Here is an 18580-nt window from a genome sequence, read left to right as displayed (position 1 = left end):
GTCCTCCACAACTAGACTGAAGAACAAAAGGACAGCAACTTGTCTGTTCCTCTTCCCTGAATTCCCCAGTGCTGTTCCCATGCCCCAATTCCCCAATAAAAACCTTTAAAAAAAAAAAAGGATACTTTTATCATGACCACAAAACCAGCCTAAGCTTGAAAATGGAGAAACGAGAGATATCTGTAGAGGCTCAAGGGGTTGCAGAGGGATGTTTCTATGCGGCTTAGGTATAAAAAGTAAAATGAAACGCACATAAACCTACGATACAGCCTTCCAGACCTTATGTGATTTGACCTATGAATACTTCCCTGACCACATTGTTGTACCACTCTCTTCTTGGTAAATGATTCTCTAGTCACATCCTTTCTCTGCTCTTGAACATGTCAAACTTATTCTGGATGTTGGGCTTTTTCCATTGCTGTTCCCTCTTCTAAAATGCTTTAAACATTTAAATATCACCTCAAAATGCCATTTTGTTTATTTTCTTCATAGCATATATTTCTAACTAAAATAACATATTTATGTGTTTATTCCCTTTCTCCCATCACTAGAATATAAGCAACAGAGCAGGGACTTTGTATATAATTTTCATGGCATTATCCTCAGTGCTTCATATAACATCTGGCACATTATAGACCTTCAAATAAATATGAATATTTGAGTAGAAAGAAGGAAGAAAAGTAGAAAGAAAGGAAGTGAGGGAGAAATGAAAAGCCACGTGCAAAAAAAGGTCAAAAAGTTTATCAGGTCCATAATGAACTGGGCTTTAGAAAAACCCTCAAGACATTCAAAGAAACCTTAAAGTTATTACTAGAACAACAAGAAGACTAAGGAAAAGATTTTTACTTGGATAAGCACTGTAATAATAAAATAAAATTAAAAGAAAATTAGATCTCAATTTTGTTTCTATTTTCTTGATCAAAGAGAATAAACCTTATGTCAAAATGAAAACATAAATTTGATTAAGAATAAATCACAGAGGACGTCAGCTTCTGGTAAAGATGGTATAACAGGGATCAGATTTGATCTCTTGCTTGAAACAACAACAACAACAAAAACCCAAAAAAACCAAAATAAAAAAAACAAAAAACAAACGAAACCAGGCAAGATATATAAAACAATGGTTTTGAAGATAGTAGACACCAGGCAATCTAGGACAGTGATCCCTCAGAAACAAGAAACAAAGGAGATGAGCCCTAAAACTGCTCTAGCTTATTACCTTGAGTGAGTTTCCAGTCTGTGTGCAGAGAGGGTAAACCCAGTTGGAGCTCAACAGACTAAGTTGAGGAGACACAGCAGAAGAGTTAGGGGAGACAAAGGCAGTGTGAGTCATAGGACGGAGTGCTGGAGAAAGAGCTGCAGGAAGAAAAATGCAGAAATCTACAGAGAGTTCACTCTGAGTATCCAGCAGAGTACTGATCAGTGTATGCATGGGAGGAAACTATCCAAGATTGAGAAAAGATTTCCCTGAACGGATAGAGTGAATGGCACTTGGCATTCACATTGGGCTGGGAATTAGAACATTTTATAACTCATGAGGTATAAGGTAGAATATTCAGAAGTGTCTTGCTCAGTAGTCTAGAACGCTTAGACTAAAACTAACCACTGTTCTTGTACTGACTAATGATTTTTAAAAGCAAGACCAAAAAGGATCAAATTGCTATTTCCAAGTTACTTAATTGCATTCCAGAGTAAAGGTGCAAATATATAAAGGCATACAAAAATAACCAGAAACCAACAAGGAAAATTCACAATGTCTAGCCTCAAATAAAAATTATCAGACATAGGAAGAGGCAGGGAAATAAAACACAGCGAGAGAAAAATCAGTTTTGAATGAACCTCTAGGGAATTATGCTGAGTGAAAAGACCCAATCCCTAAAGGTTATATACTATATGATTCCATTTATTTAACATTTTTGAAAGAATAAACTTTTCAAAATGGAGACCAGATTAGCTGTCACAGGGGTTAGGGATGGGGTTAGGGTTGAGGCAAGATAGAAGTGAATATGATTATAAAAGGGAAACACGAGAAACACTTGTGGTGATGGAAATGGACTTTGACTGTGGTGGTGGATACATAAACCTACACATTGAATAGGATTGTATAGAAGTACGTAAACACACACAGGCACACAAATGAGTATAAGTAAAATTGGAGAAATCTGAACAAAATCAGTGTTTTGTATCAATATATTTTGGTTATGACATTTTATTAGTTTTATAAGATGTTAACTTTGGGGGAAACTGGAAAAGAGTACATGAGATTTCTCTGAATTATTTCTTACAATTTCATATAAATCTAGAATTAACTCAATAAAAATTTCAATTAAAAATTAATTAATTGAAACTCATTCAGATGGGTGGGTTTTAGAATTAGTAGATAAGAACATTGACACAGTTATTATAACTATATTCTATGTTTTCAAAAATATAAAGTGATGTGCAAGATAGGAAAAAAGTGCCTAATTGAACTTCTAGAGTGAGAACTATGATTTATGAGATGAAAAATATACTGGACGAGATTAACAACAGATAAGACATTGCAGAAGAAAAGACTAGTGAACTTGAAGACACAGAAATATAAACTATCCAAAATGAAACAGTGTAAGAAAAGAGACTGAAAAAAAAAAAAAGAACAGAGTATCAGTGATCTGTGGAACAATTCAAGTGGCTTACTATATGCGTAGCTCGAATCCCTGAAGGAAAGCAGGAAGTGGGGGACAAAAATCTTTTGAAGAAATAATGGCTGAAATTTTCCCAGATTTGATGAAAACTATAAACCTAAAAATCCAAGAAGCAAAATAACTCCCAAGCACAAGCAGCATGAAGAAAATTATGTTAATGCACAGAATAATCAAATTGCTCAAAACCAGAGATTTAAAAAAAATCCTTAAAAGCAGCTAGAAAAAAACCATGTTATGTACAAAAGAACAAAGTTAAGGATGATTATGAGACTCCTGAATGAAAACTATTCATGTGAGGAGTCTCTGGGTTCTTATTTTTAAAGTACTAAAAAATCCCCTAAAACCCTGGGATTCTATACGCAGTAAAAATATCTTTCAAAAAGGAAGGTGATACAAAGACTTTTTCAATATACAAATGCTGAAAGAGCTCATTTATAGCAGATCTTCAGTACAAATAATGGTAAAGAAAGTCCTTCAGGAAGAAGCAAAATAACACCAGGTTGAATTCTGGATCTAAGAAAGGAATGAAGGGCACCACAAACAGTAACCACATGGCTAAACACAGAAAATCCTTTCTTACATTTAAATTTCTTTAAAGCTAATTGACAAAAAGTTTCTAAATGCATGTAGGGTTTATACCACATGAAAAAGAAAGTACACGACAACTATACCACAAAAGCCAAAGGAAAGAAGTAGAAGTACAATCATTGTAAGATTCTAATACTACAAGTGATAGAATATCACTTGAAGGTAAGTGGTGAGAGTTAAAGATGTATACTATACACCCTAAAACAACCACTAAAATAACAAAGTGTTATAGCTAAAGAGTCATTAAAGAAGGCAAAAATGAAATCACAAGTACTCAAACCAAAAGAAGACAGAGAAGGGAAAAAGAACAAAATGCAGATGGAGCACAATATAAAATGAGAAACATGGTACAAATAGCAAAATAATAGAATTAAACCTGACCACATCAATAACCATATTAAACATAAATAGTTAAACAACCCAATTAAAAGGCCAAGGTTGTCAGATTGTGTATAAAAAGCAAAGCCCAACTTTATTATTCTGCCCACAAAAATTACACTTTAAATATGACACGATAGGTCAAAAATAAAATTATGGAGAAATATAAATCTTCTTAACACTAATCAAAAGAAAGCCAGAAGGGGCATTTATGAAAGCCCAAACTGAAAGCAAATGAAATATCCATCACAGGTGAACAGACAGATAAATTCATTTTGGTATATCCATAGAGTGGAATATGACTCAGAAAAAAACCAACAAAAACTATTGACTCATATAACAAGAATAAATCTCAATATAATTATCCTGAGTGCAAGAGGCCAAATGAAAAAACAGTATAAACTGTATTATTCCATTCATATAAAATTCTAGAAAACGCAAACTCATCTATAGTGATAGAAAGTAGATTAGTGGTTCCCTGAGAGACATCAAGGGGGATGGGGAGATAGGGCTTAGAAAGGAATATAAGGAAACTTTTGGTGGTTATGGATATGTTCATTATCTTTATTGTGATGATGGTTTCACACATGCTAAACATCAAATTGTAGTCCTTAAATGTATTACTCACTGTATGTCAACTCTATCTCAATAAAAATAAATAAAAGAAAGAACAACTCTTCCTCATTAAAGAATTCTAATCAATAACTGCAGAAGGAATGAGGGAGATAAAACCTTATTGTTAGGACACACAGCAATAATTGTGGCTGGCATGAATCATCAATGCTAAAAATAGTAGATGAAGGTTTAAGAAAAAAGAGGATATATACATAGTATCAAAGCATCTCCTTCCAAATATTTATTAATTACAAAAGAGGAAAATAACTTTACAGAGGAAAACCTGACAGACACCCTCAAAACCAGGTGATCAAAGTTAACATCATCAATAATAAGATGTATCAACATCATGTGCCACCTGCTCTAATGCACTGAGAAGGGTATGTCGCTTCAAAATATTTGTTCCCCAAATGCATAATTTCAATCTAATCAGAATAAAACATCAGATAAACCCACACTGAGAGATATTCAACAAAATGCCTGATTTATACTAAAAGTGGCAAGATCATGAAAGATAAGAAGAGGCTAAGGAACAGATTGGTGGAGACTAAGGAGACACAAAAACTAAATGTAATGTGGGATCCTGGGTTGTATCTTAAAAAGGAAAAGTACATTAATGGAAAAACTGGTGAAATGAATAAAGTCTACAGTTTAGTTAATATTGTATCAATATTAATTTCTTAGTCTTGATAATTGGATTATGGCTATGTAAGATTTTAACATTAGGACAGGGTAGGTAGAGGCTATAGGGATATGCTCTATACTATTTTTTCAAGTCTTCTGTAAGTCTAAAATTATTTTTAAAAAAATAAAAAAAAATCACAAGCTCAGAGAATTGAAGAAATAGTCACAGACCTCTTACCTACTTTAACAGGTCTCCTACCTGTATCTTTACTTACATGATTGCCTGAAAGAAACAAAGGCAAGAACTTGGAGATGAAATGACTGGATTGATGATGGTAATCTTTGAAGAACTACAGAGACTAGAAGAGATGGCTGGAAGACTAGATAATGAAACTGTTACTAAGTTTTTTAAAAAGAAAAAGAATGTAGAGATCTCAAATTATAAACCAGTGAGGCTTTTAAGCCTTGCACAATTTCTAAAAGGAACTAATGAACAGATAGTCTTACATGTGTTTTGAAAGGAAGCCAGTGATAATTATGAGCTAGTTTGGCTTCACCAAGAACAAGTCATGTCAGACTAACCTCAATCATTTTCTAAAAGTAATGCTTGCTTGGCAGATCTCAAAAATGCTCTAGGCTTAGTCAACTTGATTTTAAGAAGGTATTTGGCAAAGTCATTAGAAGTCTTGTGGACCAGATGGTACAATAAGAACTAGGTGATGTTTCAGAACTTGTATATATTCACTACCGACGGATGGACTATTTACAGATTTACAATTCAATGTCCAAGGTCAATCTCCGATTAGAGTTCCTAATGACAGATCAAAAAGCTTCTTTCTACAATTTTATCATTTTTCATTAAGTAGAGTGCAGATACAATAAATTAGAAGAATGGCTGATGGTTACAGAACAGAATTAGGATCCAGATATCCTTAAAGAGATTATTTATTTATTTATTCATTCATCTATTTAAAAGCACACTTTCTAATGATGTGTGTGTGTGTATGTGTGTGTGTGTGTGTGTGTGTGTGTGTGTGTGTGTGTGTGTATATATATTTATTAAACTTTACTGGGGAACAGTGTGTTTTTCCAGTACCCATCAGCTCCAAGTCAAGTCATTGTTTTCAATCTAGTTGTGGAGGGTGCAGCTCACTGGCCCATGTGGGAATTGAACCAGCAACCTTGATATTATGAGCCTGTGCTCTAACCACCTGAGCCAACTGGCCACCCTAAAGGGATTTTTTAAACAAAATCATTTTTAAAAAATACGGTTAAATGGAGGAAATATAGTTTATAGTATATGATATACAAAATATATTTTTGGGCTAACTGCAGTTCAGTAAGTCTTGTGTACAACATAATTGGTAGAAGGGCTAATAGGATCATACTTATCAGACAGTGATATTCAGCCTAATTTAGAATGAGGAATTCTTCTGACAAACCTCCATATTTCATTCATCAAATTTCTTTAATTCATAGAAAAAAATGAGAATAAATAAATCTTCATGATAGATGGAATTTCCAAATGTCTTTGAAAAAAGAATTTTTTGTGAAAAAAAATCATCTTGCCCAGATAGAGTGAGAACCAGGTTCTCATTATAACCACTTTCTGAGTATACTGGTGAATATGGGTAGAAAAAACTCTGTTAGTACAATGGAGCAGCCTACTTATTAGTATGTCATGGCTATTAATTAGTATACATGATAATTTGGCACAGGGTCAGTATTGCAGTGGAGGTTGAGCTGGACAAAAGAAACAGGAGACGACAAATACTTAGTAAGCACTAGTAATAGATGCTGAGCAGTTATTTTCCTGTCGTGACTTTGGTGCTAACCTTACTTTAACTAGAACCAGTTCCACTTTTATTTTACATATAACGATTATACCTATGATTTCCTTACATAAAAGCTTCCTATATTTAGAAATAAAACAAAAATGAAAAAAAATCAATGATCTTTTAAAATGTAAGGATTAGAAGACAGAAATATAGGGACCATAGGAAACACACTCGTGAATTAACCAGATAATAATAAAGCCAAATATAATCAAGTAGGCCATATAATTAATTTGCCAGGGATTGGCAACCTTTGTTAAACAAATTTCCCTCAGTATCAATGTTTTTTATTACACACATTTTTATTTCCTAGACAGGTACTGAGGGCCTGAACTAGGACTTTGAGATCGAGAGTGCAGAGAAGGGATACCACTGAGTAATATTTAAGATCTGAAATAAGTAAGTCTTTTTTTAAAGATTTTTATTGGGGCATTGGGGGATGGGAACAGCACTGGGAAATTGGGGGAAGGGGAACAGACAAGTTGCTGTCGTTTTGTTCTTCAGTCCAGTTGTGGAGGACGTTCCTTCACTGGCCCAAGTTGGCACCATCACTGCGCTCTTCCCGGGCGAGGCACATCAGTCGCCGGCTTCTGGACTGCTGCTCACAGCGGCTGCTGGCTGCTGGCTACATATGGTAGCCCATGGCAACCCACTGCAGCAGGGGCTGCAGCCTTCACGGTTGCTGGTGACTCAACGGCAGCCCAGCTCCAGGTTGAGCTGTTGTTCAGCATCTTAGCTGTGGAGGGCAGTGTCACTGGCCTTCATATGTGGGATCCGAACGGGGGCCCTCTGGTGTCCCAAGCCAGTTCTTAACCATCGTGCCCCTCGGCTGGCCCAGCAAGTCTTTATAATTAGATGGATATGTGGGACTTGAGGATGATGTAAGGAGTTTAGGAAAGGGATGGCAAGTAAATTGTAATTCACATGCTATATCAGTCACGGTCCTGGCAGAAAACAAGATAGTATACTCAAATTGGGTAATTTGTGGAAAACTTTACCAACAAAGATGTGGGCAAGATTTAGTGTAACTGACAAGGGATAGTATATGACTTCAGGGCTGGCAATACTGAAGACCCATTACTACCCCTAAATCAGGAGAGAGTAGTTTCTGGAATTAAAGAGGATGTTGACAGGAGTTGTGTCTTCCAGTAAAGGGGTGCAGCAACCTGTGGCAACCCCTGTTAAGAATAAATATCCCAGTCTCACTCTCCCACTTTCTGGTCTTCTGTGAATGCCTCCCAGCAAACCTAACTAGAAGACACAGGGCAAGAAAGCTCTTGATGTAGTCCTAAGGGTGGGTGATTGCACAAAGAACAGGATGGAGAATAAACAGGGTGCCAATCCTAACTGATTGACAGTGGTTGCCTGAAACACCAGGTAGAACAAGATTCTGTGATGTTATTCAACCTCTTTAGGACAGATCACTATGAAAGGCATGTGCCTATTATGAGAAAGGGATGAGGCACTGTCAGCACATGTGCTCATGAGTCCTAAGTCTGTAATAAGCATGGATGGAGGGATGGTGGCATGTCCGCCATATGTTTTCCCACCGTGGACTCTGAGACTTTCATACTTTTGCTTTCATACTTCTGAATGGTACATGGCTATACCAACAAATGAAATAAAAATACAAGAGGAACAGATTTGGAAGCAGAGATGATAAATTCAGCTTGTGATATGCTGACTTGGAGATGCCCAAAGATCATCCATGGATATGTGAATCTGAAGTTCTGTGGGGAAGTCTAGACTGAAAATGGGGAGTTTTGGAATCAACAGTTTATATGTGATAGTTTAAACCATAAAATTGGAGAGGATACAAAGTAAAAAGAGTAGTGGGTAAACATGAAATCTGGGGAGTATCAACATTTTAAGGCGGGGGGGGGGCATATAAAAAGCCCACAAAAAGAAAAAGAGCAAGAATTATCAGAAGGTTATAAGCAGCACCATGGAAGTGTAGATTCACAGAACCCAAAGGAGTAGCATATTTGTAGAAGAAAGTAGGCATGAATGTCAAATGTGGAAGAAAGGGCAGTGAAATAAGAACTAAAAATTTTTGACTGGATATAACAATTAGAAGATGACTGGTGCCCAGGTGCCAGCAGTTCCGGGAATGTAATAAAACAGGAAGCCTGATTTCAATGTGATGAGAAGTTAATGGGAGATAAGGATATGAACACAGCAAACATTGCTCTTTTGAGTACAATGGATGAGGTGAAAAGGAGAATGATTTGATGGTAGCTAGATGAAAACAGGATCAAAGGGTTTTTTTATTTTTAGAGTGACAAAACAGAATTCAAGTAAGAGGAGAAGAAATTAATGACATAAACTGAATATATAAGAATGAGAGGGCTATTAGAGACGGCTAGAACCTTCTTTACCAATACATATGTCCCTCAGGGAAAATGTCTTGCTCACAGTACCTGGTCACCATAGCACAGGTTATATGCTGTGGCTCCTCAGCCCTCAATACAGGGGACTGACTAACGGTAGGCATACAGATATTGGTTAATGACCTGTTACCTATCATGACAAGATGAGTGAGTCAATTGGATTCTCTGCATTAGGAGTATAAACTAAGAAATATGGAAATAATTGGCAGGCTGGCAGTGGAAACTCAGATGAAAGGGCAGTAATATAAAAAGAAAAAATATTCCAACAGTAATGAGTCATATTAAAGTTGAAGTCAGACAAAATAAAAACAATGAATGGTTAAAGAAAGCATGTATAAGGTAGAGCACGGGGAAGCTAGTTTTTAGAGAAACATGAGGACAGAGATGTGTGGAGAGAGGCAGAGGCTCCATGAAAGACCATGGCCCTTTAAAGGAGGTGGGGGGTGGGGAAGGAGGAAGGAAGGAGAGAGAGAGAGAGAGGGAGAGGGAGAGGGAGAGGGAGAGAGAGAGGAAGACGCTGCATTGGGATGTGATAGATTTCTAGTTCACTGGTATCCTTATACTAACTCGTGTTTTCTCTTAACATGAATGTGTTTCTGTTCCTCACATCCAAAACTTCAACACTGAAACAAGGACTAAAAGCAAAGCCAAAAAAGAGATAGAAAAGGGAAAGTCAAATTGACAAGAGTTGGCCTTGAACCAGAAAGGAAAATCCAATCCTCAATGATCTTAGGAAAGAAAGTTGAAGCAGGAGTTGGAAGGAAGTTCACAGCTCACATATACTATTTTTAAAGAAACAGAAAAGGTTAAAATTAAACTAGTTAAGTATCCAACTAAAGAAGTTAGGAAAGTGCCACAGAGCAAGCCCTAAGAAATAAGAAGGAAGAAAATAATAAACATCAGGGCAGATGATATGTAGATACAGAATCAACCAGTATAACAACAAACAAGAAAGAAGAATTGCAAACTAAAGGCTTCTTATTTGAAAAGATTAATAAGATAAGCAGACTTCTGACAAGACTAAAAAGAGACAAAAGTGAGGCTGCTTAGAAGCACTGGTTTATAATGCAAAGGAAACAATGAAATCGGCAGTGTGTTGTTCTGATTTCCGGGGTGCACAATCTGTTTCTTACATGGCTTCAAGATCTGCTCCTGCCTAATCTGTGAAGATGACAAAAAGCTAGAGATGCCTTTGTAAAAGGGAGATGTCAATCACAAACCACGTGGTTTTTCTGTTTTAACCAGTTAGGGGAAGAGAAAAGTCTGGGTAATGTACAATTTACTTTCCTTAATGTCAGACTTTTGATTCTGAAGGTGATTTATTTCTTTATATTAGTATCATAGGAGTTGAAGAGGAGGTTCTAAAACCTACAGAAAACACATTAAGTAGACATAAATTTAAAAGATTAGATAAGAAGAATTTCTCAAAGGACTTCCATACTTCTGAATTCTCTAAAACATGCTAGTACTTTTGTTTTCCTTTATCCAGTTCCTCTCACAGGTGCAAACGCTGAATATTTTGTTAGAAGACTTTTATCTTTAGCTCCCTTGGTCTCTCTCTATATAACAAACAGCAACAACAAAATACCCGAAGGCTTGTGGCCTATAATGTTTCTGGAACTAACTAAATCTTAGTAATGCAGAGCTAAAAGAAATAGACTGTAAGTCCTAGTAGAGAATTACAGGTTATGTTAAGAGGATGAAGGGCAGAGAATTTTTTTTTAAACTGTTCAAATTTGCAATTTTATTGAATGAAAGAATGAAAGTGAATCTTTCACTGTGACCACTATCCCCTAAGTAAATACTGGACTAAATTATTTCTTGAGATAAATCAAGAGACAATAATTCCTAAACTCATTGCAACAAGAAAGAATGGGTCAGATTTCATAAATGCTATATATATTCCAGGCCTGACAAACACAGGGCAGCCATAGGCTGTAAAGGATGAAGAGACGCTCTTCAAGTAAACTAATGTAGTAAGACCATTTAGCACAGCGCCAAAGCTGAGGCTGGCTCTCCTCGGCTTCAAGTTGCTGTTTGATTTAAACCAAGATATAAAAGAACTGCAGTAAAATGTAATATATACATTATAATACATAATGCTATTAAGCAGTGATTTGGAGGATGAAACACACTTAAAAAGGCAGGGAACACAGCTCTTTCAGGACTCAGGCTGTGGTGTACATTGGGGTTGTTGAACTGCAGGGTGCCTAATCATCACCAGTGTTGCTTGTTAAAATGCAGATGTCCAGGCCAGACTGACAGAATTCTGACTGAGAAGCTATAGGGTAGCATTTAGGCATTTGGATATTTAACAAGCACCTTCAGGTCATTTTAATAGAAGTGAAAGTCTAGAAAGAACATATTGAAAAACACTGGTCTATAATATAAGAAAGAAATAGGGTATTTGTCAGCTCTCCAGTTCGTTTTGTTAATGAAAACAAGATTTGGAAGTTGGATTCATGTTATGTTACTGTATGCACTGTCTACGCTGCTCTTATTACAGAAATAGCCATGGCAATAATGAAATGTGATATCATGTCTTTCAGCATACTCATTCTAATATCAACTCTTTCTATATTATCAGAAAAAAAGACATTGGTAATAAGTAGAACCACTATTATATACAGAAAAAAAAAAACCTAAACCAATGAAGTAATTTCTATTTCGTGAGAAAAAAGTAAAACAGAAATTTACATACTGTAGTATAACAGACTGAGGGAAGCTACAGCAAAAAACTATTAAATTTTCCATTTGTTTTTCAATAACTCAACAGAAGTCAGAACAGAAAAAAACGTGGATGCATATAAAGGTCAACAGAAATACTATTTTATGGAATACATGTTGCATATCCATATCCCTTGAAAGACAAATGAAAAACTGAAGACAAATGAATATTAACTTACCTAGTTTCAGAACAATGATTTGTAAATATGTATTTGCTTTTGTCTGACAACTTTACCGAGACAACTATTAGCTTTCAGGCGATTAAGCTTTGACAAGATACAAAATACCTGAAGAAATATGCCTATTGTAAAAAATAACTGGGAGCTTCCATTAGTTCTTGCTCACATGCTTGCTAAAATCAGGCAGATGAGCATATTAGGCGGAAATGCCATCTGCTGATAAGAAACCTTTTCTTTGTTTTAGGCGATCCGTCAAAGTACATTACTTATGAAATTTATTATGTCAAAAGAAAAGCATTCTAGAGTCAAAAATTACTTTCAGACAGGAAAAAGAGATTTAAATAGTATAAATTACATTAAATCACCTGGGAATTTGCTAGGATTTTTCTCAGATTCAATGCAGAGAAATATTAAGTCATTGAGTCATTTAGTGTGAGCAAAGCAAGAATATGTAAAAAATATAGCTGGGCTGCAAATTAAACCTGTAAATTTTTTTTTGTTTGTATGCTAAAATATAAACTCATGTGATAAAACTATTTTTAGATATGGGTTATTTTTTCCTAGTAAGTACTGTTCTTTAACATTGTTTTCTGAAACATCCAAAAAATAATCAACATTTCTCTAAGCCTGTTATAGGAGATAAAAAATACTGTGAAATATAACCTGAGACTATCTAAGATTAAATAAAATATTCAGAAACCTCAGAACATTTTCTTCTTTGGTCTCTCCATAATTTGGTTTATTACAGAGCACTGGGAGTTTCAATTTACTGGCTTGAAATGCAGTCTTTAGAGATTTATGCAGAGTGATTCGTGGAGATGCCTGTTTAGAGGAAGGAACCAGTCCTATCCTACACAGGCCCTTTAAATTGCTTTTCTAGAAAAATATGAAAAAATTCCAAAAGAGGTTAATAGCAAGAAATTCCAAACACCAAAAAGGATGAGTGTAAGGTGCATATTCTATTTAAAATTTTAAATTAAAAACTGTTACTCTGGACTGAATTGAGTTCCGTTAAAATTCTTAGGTTGAAGCCCTACCCTCCCAATATGAATATATTTGGAGATAGGGCCTTTAAGGAGAAAATTAAGGCGAGATAAGGTCAGAAGGGTGGGGTATAACCCCCAAACTGGTGTCTTTATAAGAAGAGGAAAAGCAACAGGGGTGAGAAGTCATAGACAAGGCCAGGTGAAGACACAGCAAGAAGGCGGCCATCTGCAAGCCAAGGAGAGAAGCTTCAGGATAAACCAAACCTGGTAACACCTTGTTGTTGGGCCTTCAGCCTCCCAAACTGTGAGAACATAAATATATCTATTGTTTAAGCCATCCAGACTCTGGTAATTTGTTACTGCAACCCTAGAACACTAATTTAATACATATATAATCTGCATATAACATACAAAGTTATAAAGCATAATAAATACCCATGAACATATACTAACTCTGTAATCTCAAAGTCACTGCCCCAAAGGCATCATTATCCTAAATTTTGTATTCATCATTCCTTTACTTTGGAAAAAAAAAAGTTTTATCTCATATGTAGGTAGCATTTTAAAATATATTTTGTTCAATTGGTCAAGTTGTCTCTATCCCTCTGCCAATACCTTCCTTCCTCCCTCCCTCCCTCCCTTCTTTCCTTCCTTCCTTCTTTCTTTCCTTCCTTTTCTTTTTTTTAATAGATTCATGTCTCTCACTTTACTCAAATTCTCAAAGTACGTTTCCTTTTTACAAACATACACAAGCACTTTTAAGCATACCACGCATTCTTAAATTCTACAGCTTTATAACGTATCTTATCTGACAGAGCAAATTCATTTTTCCTTTCTTCTTCTTTGGGAGTCTGTTGGCTATTCTAGGCTCTTTGCTTTTCCATGTAAAATTTAGACCCAGGCAGAATTCCTCAAAAACTCTGTTGGGGTTTCTCACTGGAGCTACATTTCTTTATGAATCAATTTGGAAAAAACTGACATCTTGACTATATTGAATCTATTATATTAGTGCAACTCTCCATTTAGATCTTTAATGTTGCTCAAGAAAGTTTATAGTTTTCCCATAGAGATCTTGCACACTTTTGTTCTTTTTATTTCTATGTACTTTATGTCTTTGTGGCTGTAGTAAATTGTATCTTGTCTAACATTTGTTTATGTTAGAAATTAAAAACTTATTTTTGTATATTGATTTTATAGTCAGTCACCTTGCTAAAGTCTCATATTGTTTCTAATAGTTTAGCTATAAATTATTTTGAGTTTTCCATGTCATCTACAAATGAAGGCAGTTTTATTTCTTCCTTTCAAATGCTTATATGGTCACCCATCAGTATTGGGGGGTGAGGACAGGGAAGTTCCAGGGGCTCCCAGTGGCTACTAAAATCTGAGGCTGCTCAAGTCCCTTGTATAAAATGGCCAGGTATTTGCATAGCACCTGCGTACATCCTCTTCTATACTTTATCTCTAGATTACTTATAATACTTAATATAATGCAAATAGTTGTTAACCTGTATTGTTTAGGGAATAAGGACAATCACCGCCCCCCCCGCCGCATGTATGTACAATATTTAGTATAGACACAACCATCATAGACCTCACTACATGGTAGAGACATACATTGTTTCACTGAGCTTTGCCTGATTTGGTGTCACAGACATTGTGCTTTTACAAACTGAAGGGAAGACTCCACCAGCAAAAAGATTACCACTTGCTTTATTGTGATACTTGCTTTATTGCGATGGTCTGGAATGGAACTCGCAATATCTCTGTGGTATGCCTGTATACATCAGCAATAATGTATCATTTTTTCCCAAATATTTTAAATCCATGGTTGTTTGAATCTGTGGATGTAGACCCCATAGATGTGGAGGACTAACTGAACTTGATATTTCTTTTCTATTCTTGCTGTGGGGTCTCTGACATCCACTACAATATTAAATTGACCTGTTCTGATTTTAAAGAAAATGACTCCAGGAAGTCCCACCCAAAGAAATCAGACAATAAAAAAAATTAAAAGCATACAAATTGAGGGTCCGGCCAAGTGGCACGTTGGTTAAGAACTGGCTTGGGACGCCAGAGGGCCCCGGTTCGAATCCCACATATGAGGGCCAGTGACACTGACCTCTACAGCTAAGATGCTGAACAACAGCTCAACCTGGAGCTGGGCTGCCGTGAGTCGCCGGTGACAGCATAGGCTGCAGCCCCTGTGGCAATGGGTTGCCATGGGCTATTGTATGTAGTCAGCAGCCAGCGTGAGCGGCCAGCAGCCGCAGTGAGCGGCCGTCCAGAAGCCGGCGACTGATCTGGGAAGAGCGCAATGATGGTGCCAACTTGGGCCAGTGAAGCAACGTCCTCCACAACTAGACTGAAGAACAAAAGNGTGTGTGTGTGTGTGTGTGTGTGTGTGTGTGTGTGTGTTACTGGCATATAGTGAGTAGAAGCCAGAGATGCTGCTAAATATCCTACAACACACAAGATAGCTCCCCCAAAAAAGAACTGTCCATTCCAAAATGTCAGTAGGGCTGAAGGTGAGAAACCCTGCCTTATAGTGGCAGATGTGCTCCCTCTTTCAGTTCAAGAAAGAGCTAATATTTGGTGGAAGTGATTCACAATGAAAATAATTTGGATGCTTACTGTAAGCAAAAATTGGGATAATTTCCCAGAGAAAGACAAATGACCTGTATCTGATACCTAGAAATTTTACATGATACAATGAAGTTTTAAGATGAAAGTTAATCTAGTTCCACATTATCTGTGGACATCAGTCACCTGTGGCTGCCACAAAGTTTTGAAGACTTTCCTTATATCTTGTTAATTTTCTACAATATGATCTGAATCGTCTTACGCAGAATTCAGAAAGCTAGCATTCTCAGACTCTCTTACAGTGAGGAAACTACTTTAGGTCCCAACAATTAAATTCAAAGAGTGTGATTTGAAATTGTAAGTAAGCAATCTATGGATGCAGCTCTTCTTAGAGAACTTGATTTGTTGGTTGAGTCATTAGATTCTTTTGGGATGACAGTAATGTTTAGACTGATGGAACAAAAGTGCTGGGTAGATTACTGATCGTACTTTCTAATGCACAATTGGTAAACACAGGATTGCCATGGGTATATGAAAAAGTGTTTGGAGAATATAATCAGTAAGCTGTAAAGATTCTGTAGGGTATCCAAGGGATATTTGTCTTATTAGAGAGAGCACTTCATGGATGGTGTAGATTCCTGAGCACTGCAGTGTACACCTGAAGCTGAAGCTGAATAATACTGAATGTCAACTATGATTTAATATATATATATATATATATATATATATATATATATANCCAACTTGGGCCAGTGAAGCAACGTCCTCCACAACTAGACTGAAGAACAAAAGGACAGCAACTTGTCTGTTCCCCTTCCCCCAGTTCCCCAGCACTGTTCCCATCCCCCCAATTACCAAATAAAAATCTTTAAACAAAACAAAACAAAACCATACAAATTGGAAAGGAAGAAGTAAAATTATCATTATTTGCAGATGGCATGATACTATATATAAAGAACTCTAAAGACTCCATCATAAAACTATTAGAAATGATAAGTGAATTCAGAAAAGTAGCAGGATATGAAATTAATATTCAGGAATTGGTTGTATTTTTAGACAGCAATAATGAACTATCAGAAAGAGAAATTAAAAAAACAATGCCATTTATAATTGCATCAAAAAATACCTAGAAATAAATTTAACAAAGGAGGTAAAAGATGTGTACTCATATGGAAAACCATAAGACACTGAGAAACAAATTGAAGAAGATACAAATAAATGGAAAGATATATTGTGCTCATAGATAGGAAGAATTAACATCATTAAAATGTCCATACTAGTCAATGCAATCTACAGATTCAATGCAATCCTATTGAAATACCAATGACCTTTTTCATAAAACTAGAACAAATAATCTTAAAACTTATATATGGAACCACAAAAGACCCCAAATAGACAAAGTAATCTTGAGAAAGAATAAAACTTGGAAGTATCATGCTACCTGATATTAAACTATACTACTAGGCCATAGTATTCAAAACACCATGGTGTTGGCATAAAAACAGACACATAGATCAATGAAGCAGAAGAGAGAACCCAGAAATAAACCCATATCTATATGGCCAATTAATCTATGACAAAGGAGGCAAGAATATACACTGGGGTAAAGACAATGTATTTAATAAATGGTGTTGGCAAAACTAAACAGAAACATGCACAAAAAAGGAAACTGGATCACCTTCTTACATCATATACAAAAATAAGCTCAACATGGATTTAAGACTTACATGTAAGACCTGAAACCATAAAACTCCTAGAAACATAGGCAGTAAATTCTCTGAAATTGCTCTTAGTAATATTTTTTCTGATCTATCTCCTCAGACAAGGGAAACAAAAGAAAAAATAAACAAATGGGACTACATCAAACTAAAAAGTTTCTGCACAGCAAAGGAAACCACCAACAAAATGAAAAGACAGCCTACTGAATGGCAGAAGATATTTGCCAATGATAACCTGATAAGGGGTTAATATTGACAATTTATAAAGAACTCATACAACTCAATACACACAAAAAAAACCCAATTAAAAAATGGGCAGAGGACCTGAATAAACATTTCTCTAGAGGAAATACACATGGCATATATGAGTATACATATGAAGAGATGCTCAATGTCACTAATTATCAGGGAAATGCAAATTAAAACCACAATAAGGTATCACCTTATACTTGTAAGAATGGCTATTAGAATTAAATCAACAAACAAGTGTTGGCGAGGAAGTGTAGAAAGGAAATCCTAGTACACTGTTGGTGGGATTGTAAATTTGTGTAGCCACTATGAAAACAGTATGGAGGTTCCTCAAAAAATTAAAAATAAAACTATGATATGACACAGAAATCCACTTCTGGGTATTTATCTGTAGGAATCCAAAACACTAATTCAGAAAGACATATGCACCCTTATGTTCATTGAAGCATTATTTACAATAGCCAAGATACGGAAGCAACATAACTGTCCACTGATAGACAAATGGATGAAGAAAATGTGGTGTATATACAAAATGAAATATTACTCAGCCATAAAAAAAGAATGAAATTTTGCCATCTATGACAGCATGGATGGACCCAGAGGATATTATGCTAAGTGAAATAAGTCAGTCAGAGACAGACAAATACCATATGATTTCACTTATATGTGGAATATAAAAAACAAAATAAATGAACAAACAACACAGAAACAAACTCATAGATACAGAGAACATTTTGATGGTTGCCAGAAGGGAGGAGGGAGAGGAGATGGGTGCAAAAGGGGTAGGGATTAAGGTGTACAAATTGCCAGTTATAAAAATAGTCACAGGGATATGAAACAGGGAATATAGTTGATAATATTGTAATAACTATATATGGTATCAGATGGGTACTAGACTTACTGGTGTGATCGCTTCCTACGTTATATAAATGTCTAGTCACTATGTCGTACATAGGAAACTAATATAATATTGTATGTCAACTGCAATTGAAAAATAAAAATTATAAAAAAAATGCCCTAGTATTTC

The 18580-nt window shown here is 35.8% G+C and overlaps 1 protein-coding gene across 7 annotated transcripts in view; it reads right to left on the bottom strand.

The window, feature by feature from the left end:
- MBD5 (methyl-CpG binding domain protein 5) overlaps nucleotides 1–18580 on the bottom strand; it is a 136398-nt gene that overhangs the window by 89224 nt on the left and 28594 nt on the right. The window lies entirely within an intron of this gene.

This window comes from Hipposideros armiger, unplaced genomic scaffold (assembly GCF_001890085.2).
Source record: "Hipposideros armiger isolate ML-2016 unplaced genomic scaffold, ASM189008v1 scaffold_104, whole genome shotgun sequence".
Lineage (NCBI taxonomy): Eukaryota > Metazoa > Chordata > Mammalia > Chiroptera > Hipposideridae > Hipposideros > Hipposideros armiger.
This window is presented reverse-complemented; position numbering and strand designations above follow the sequence as displayed.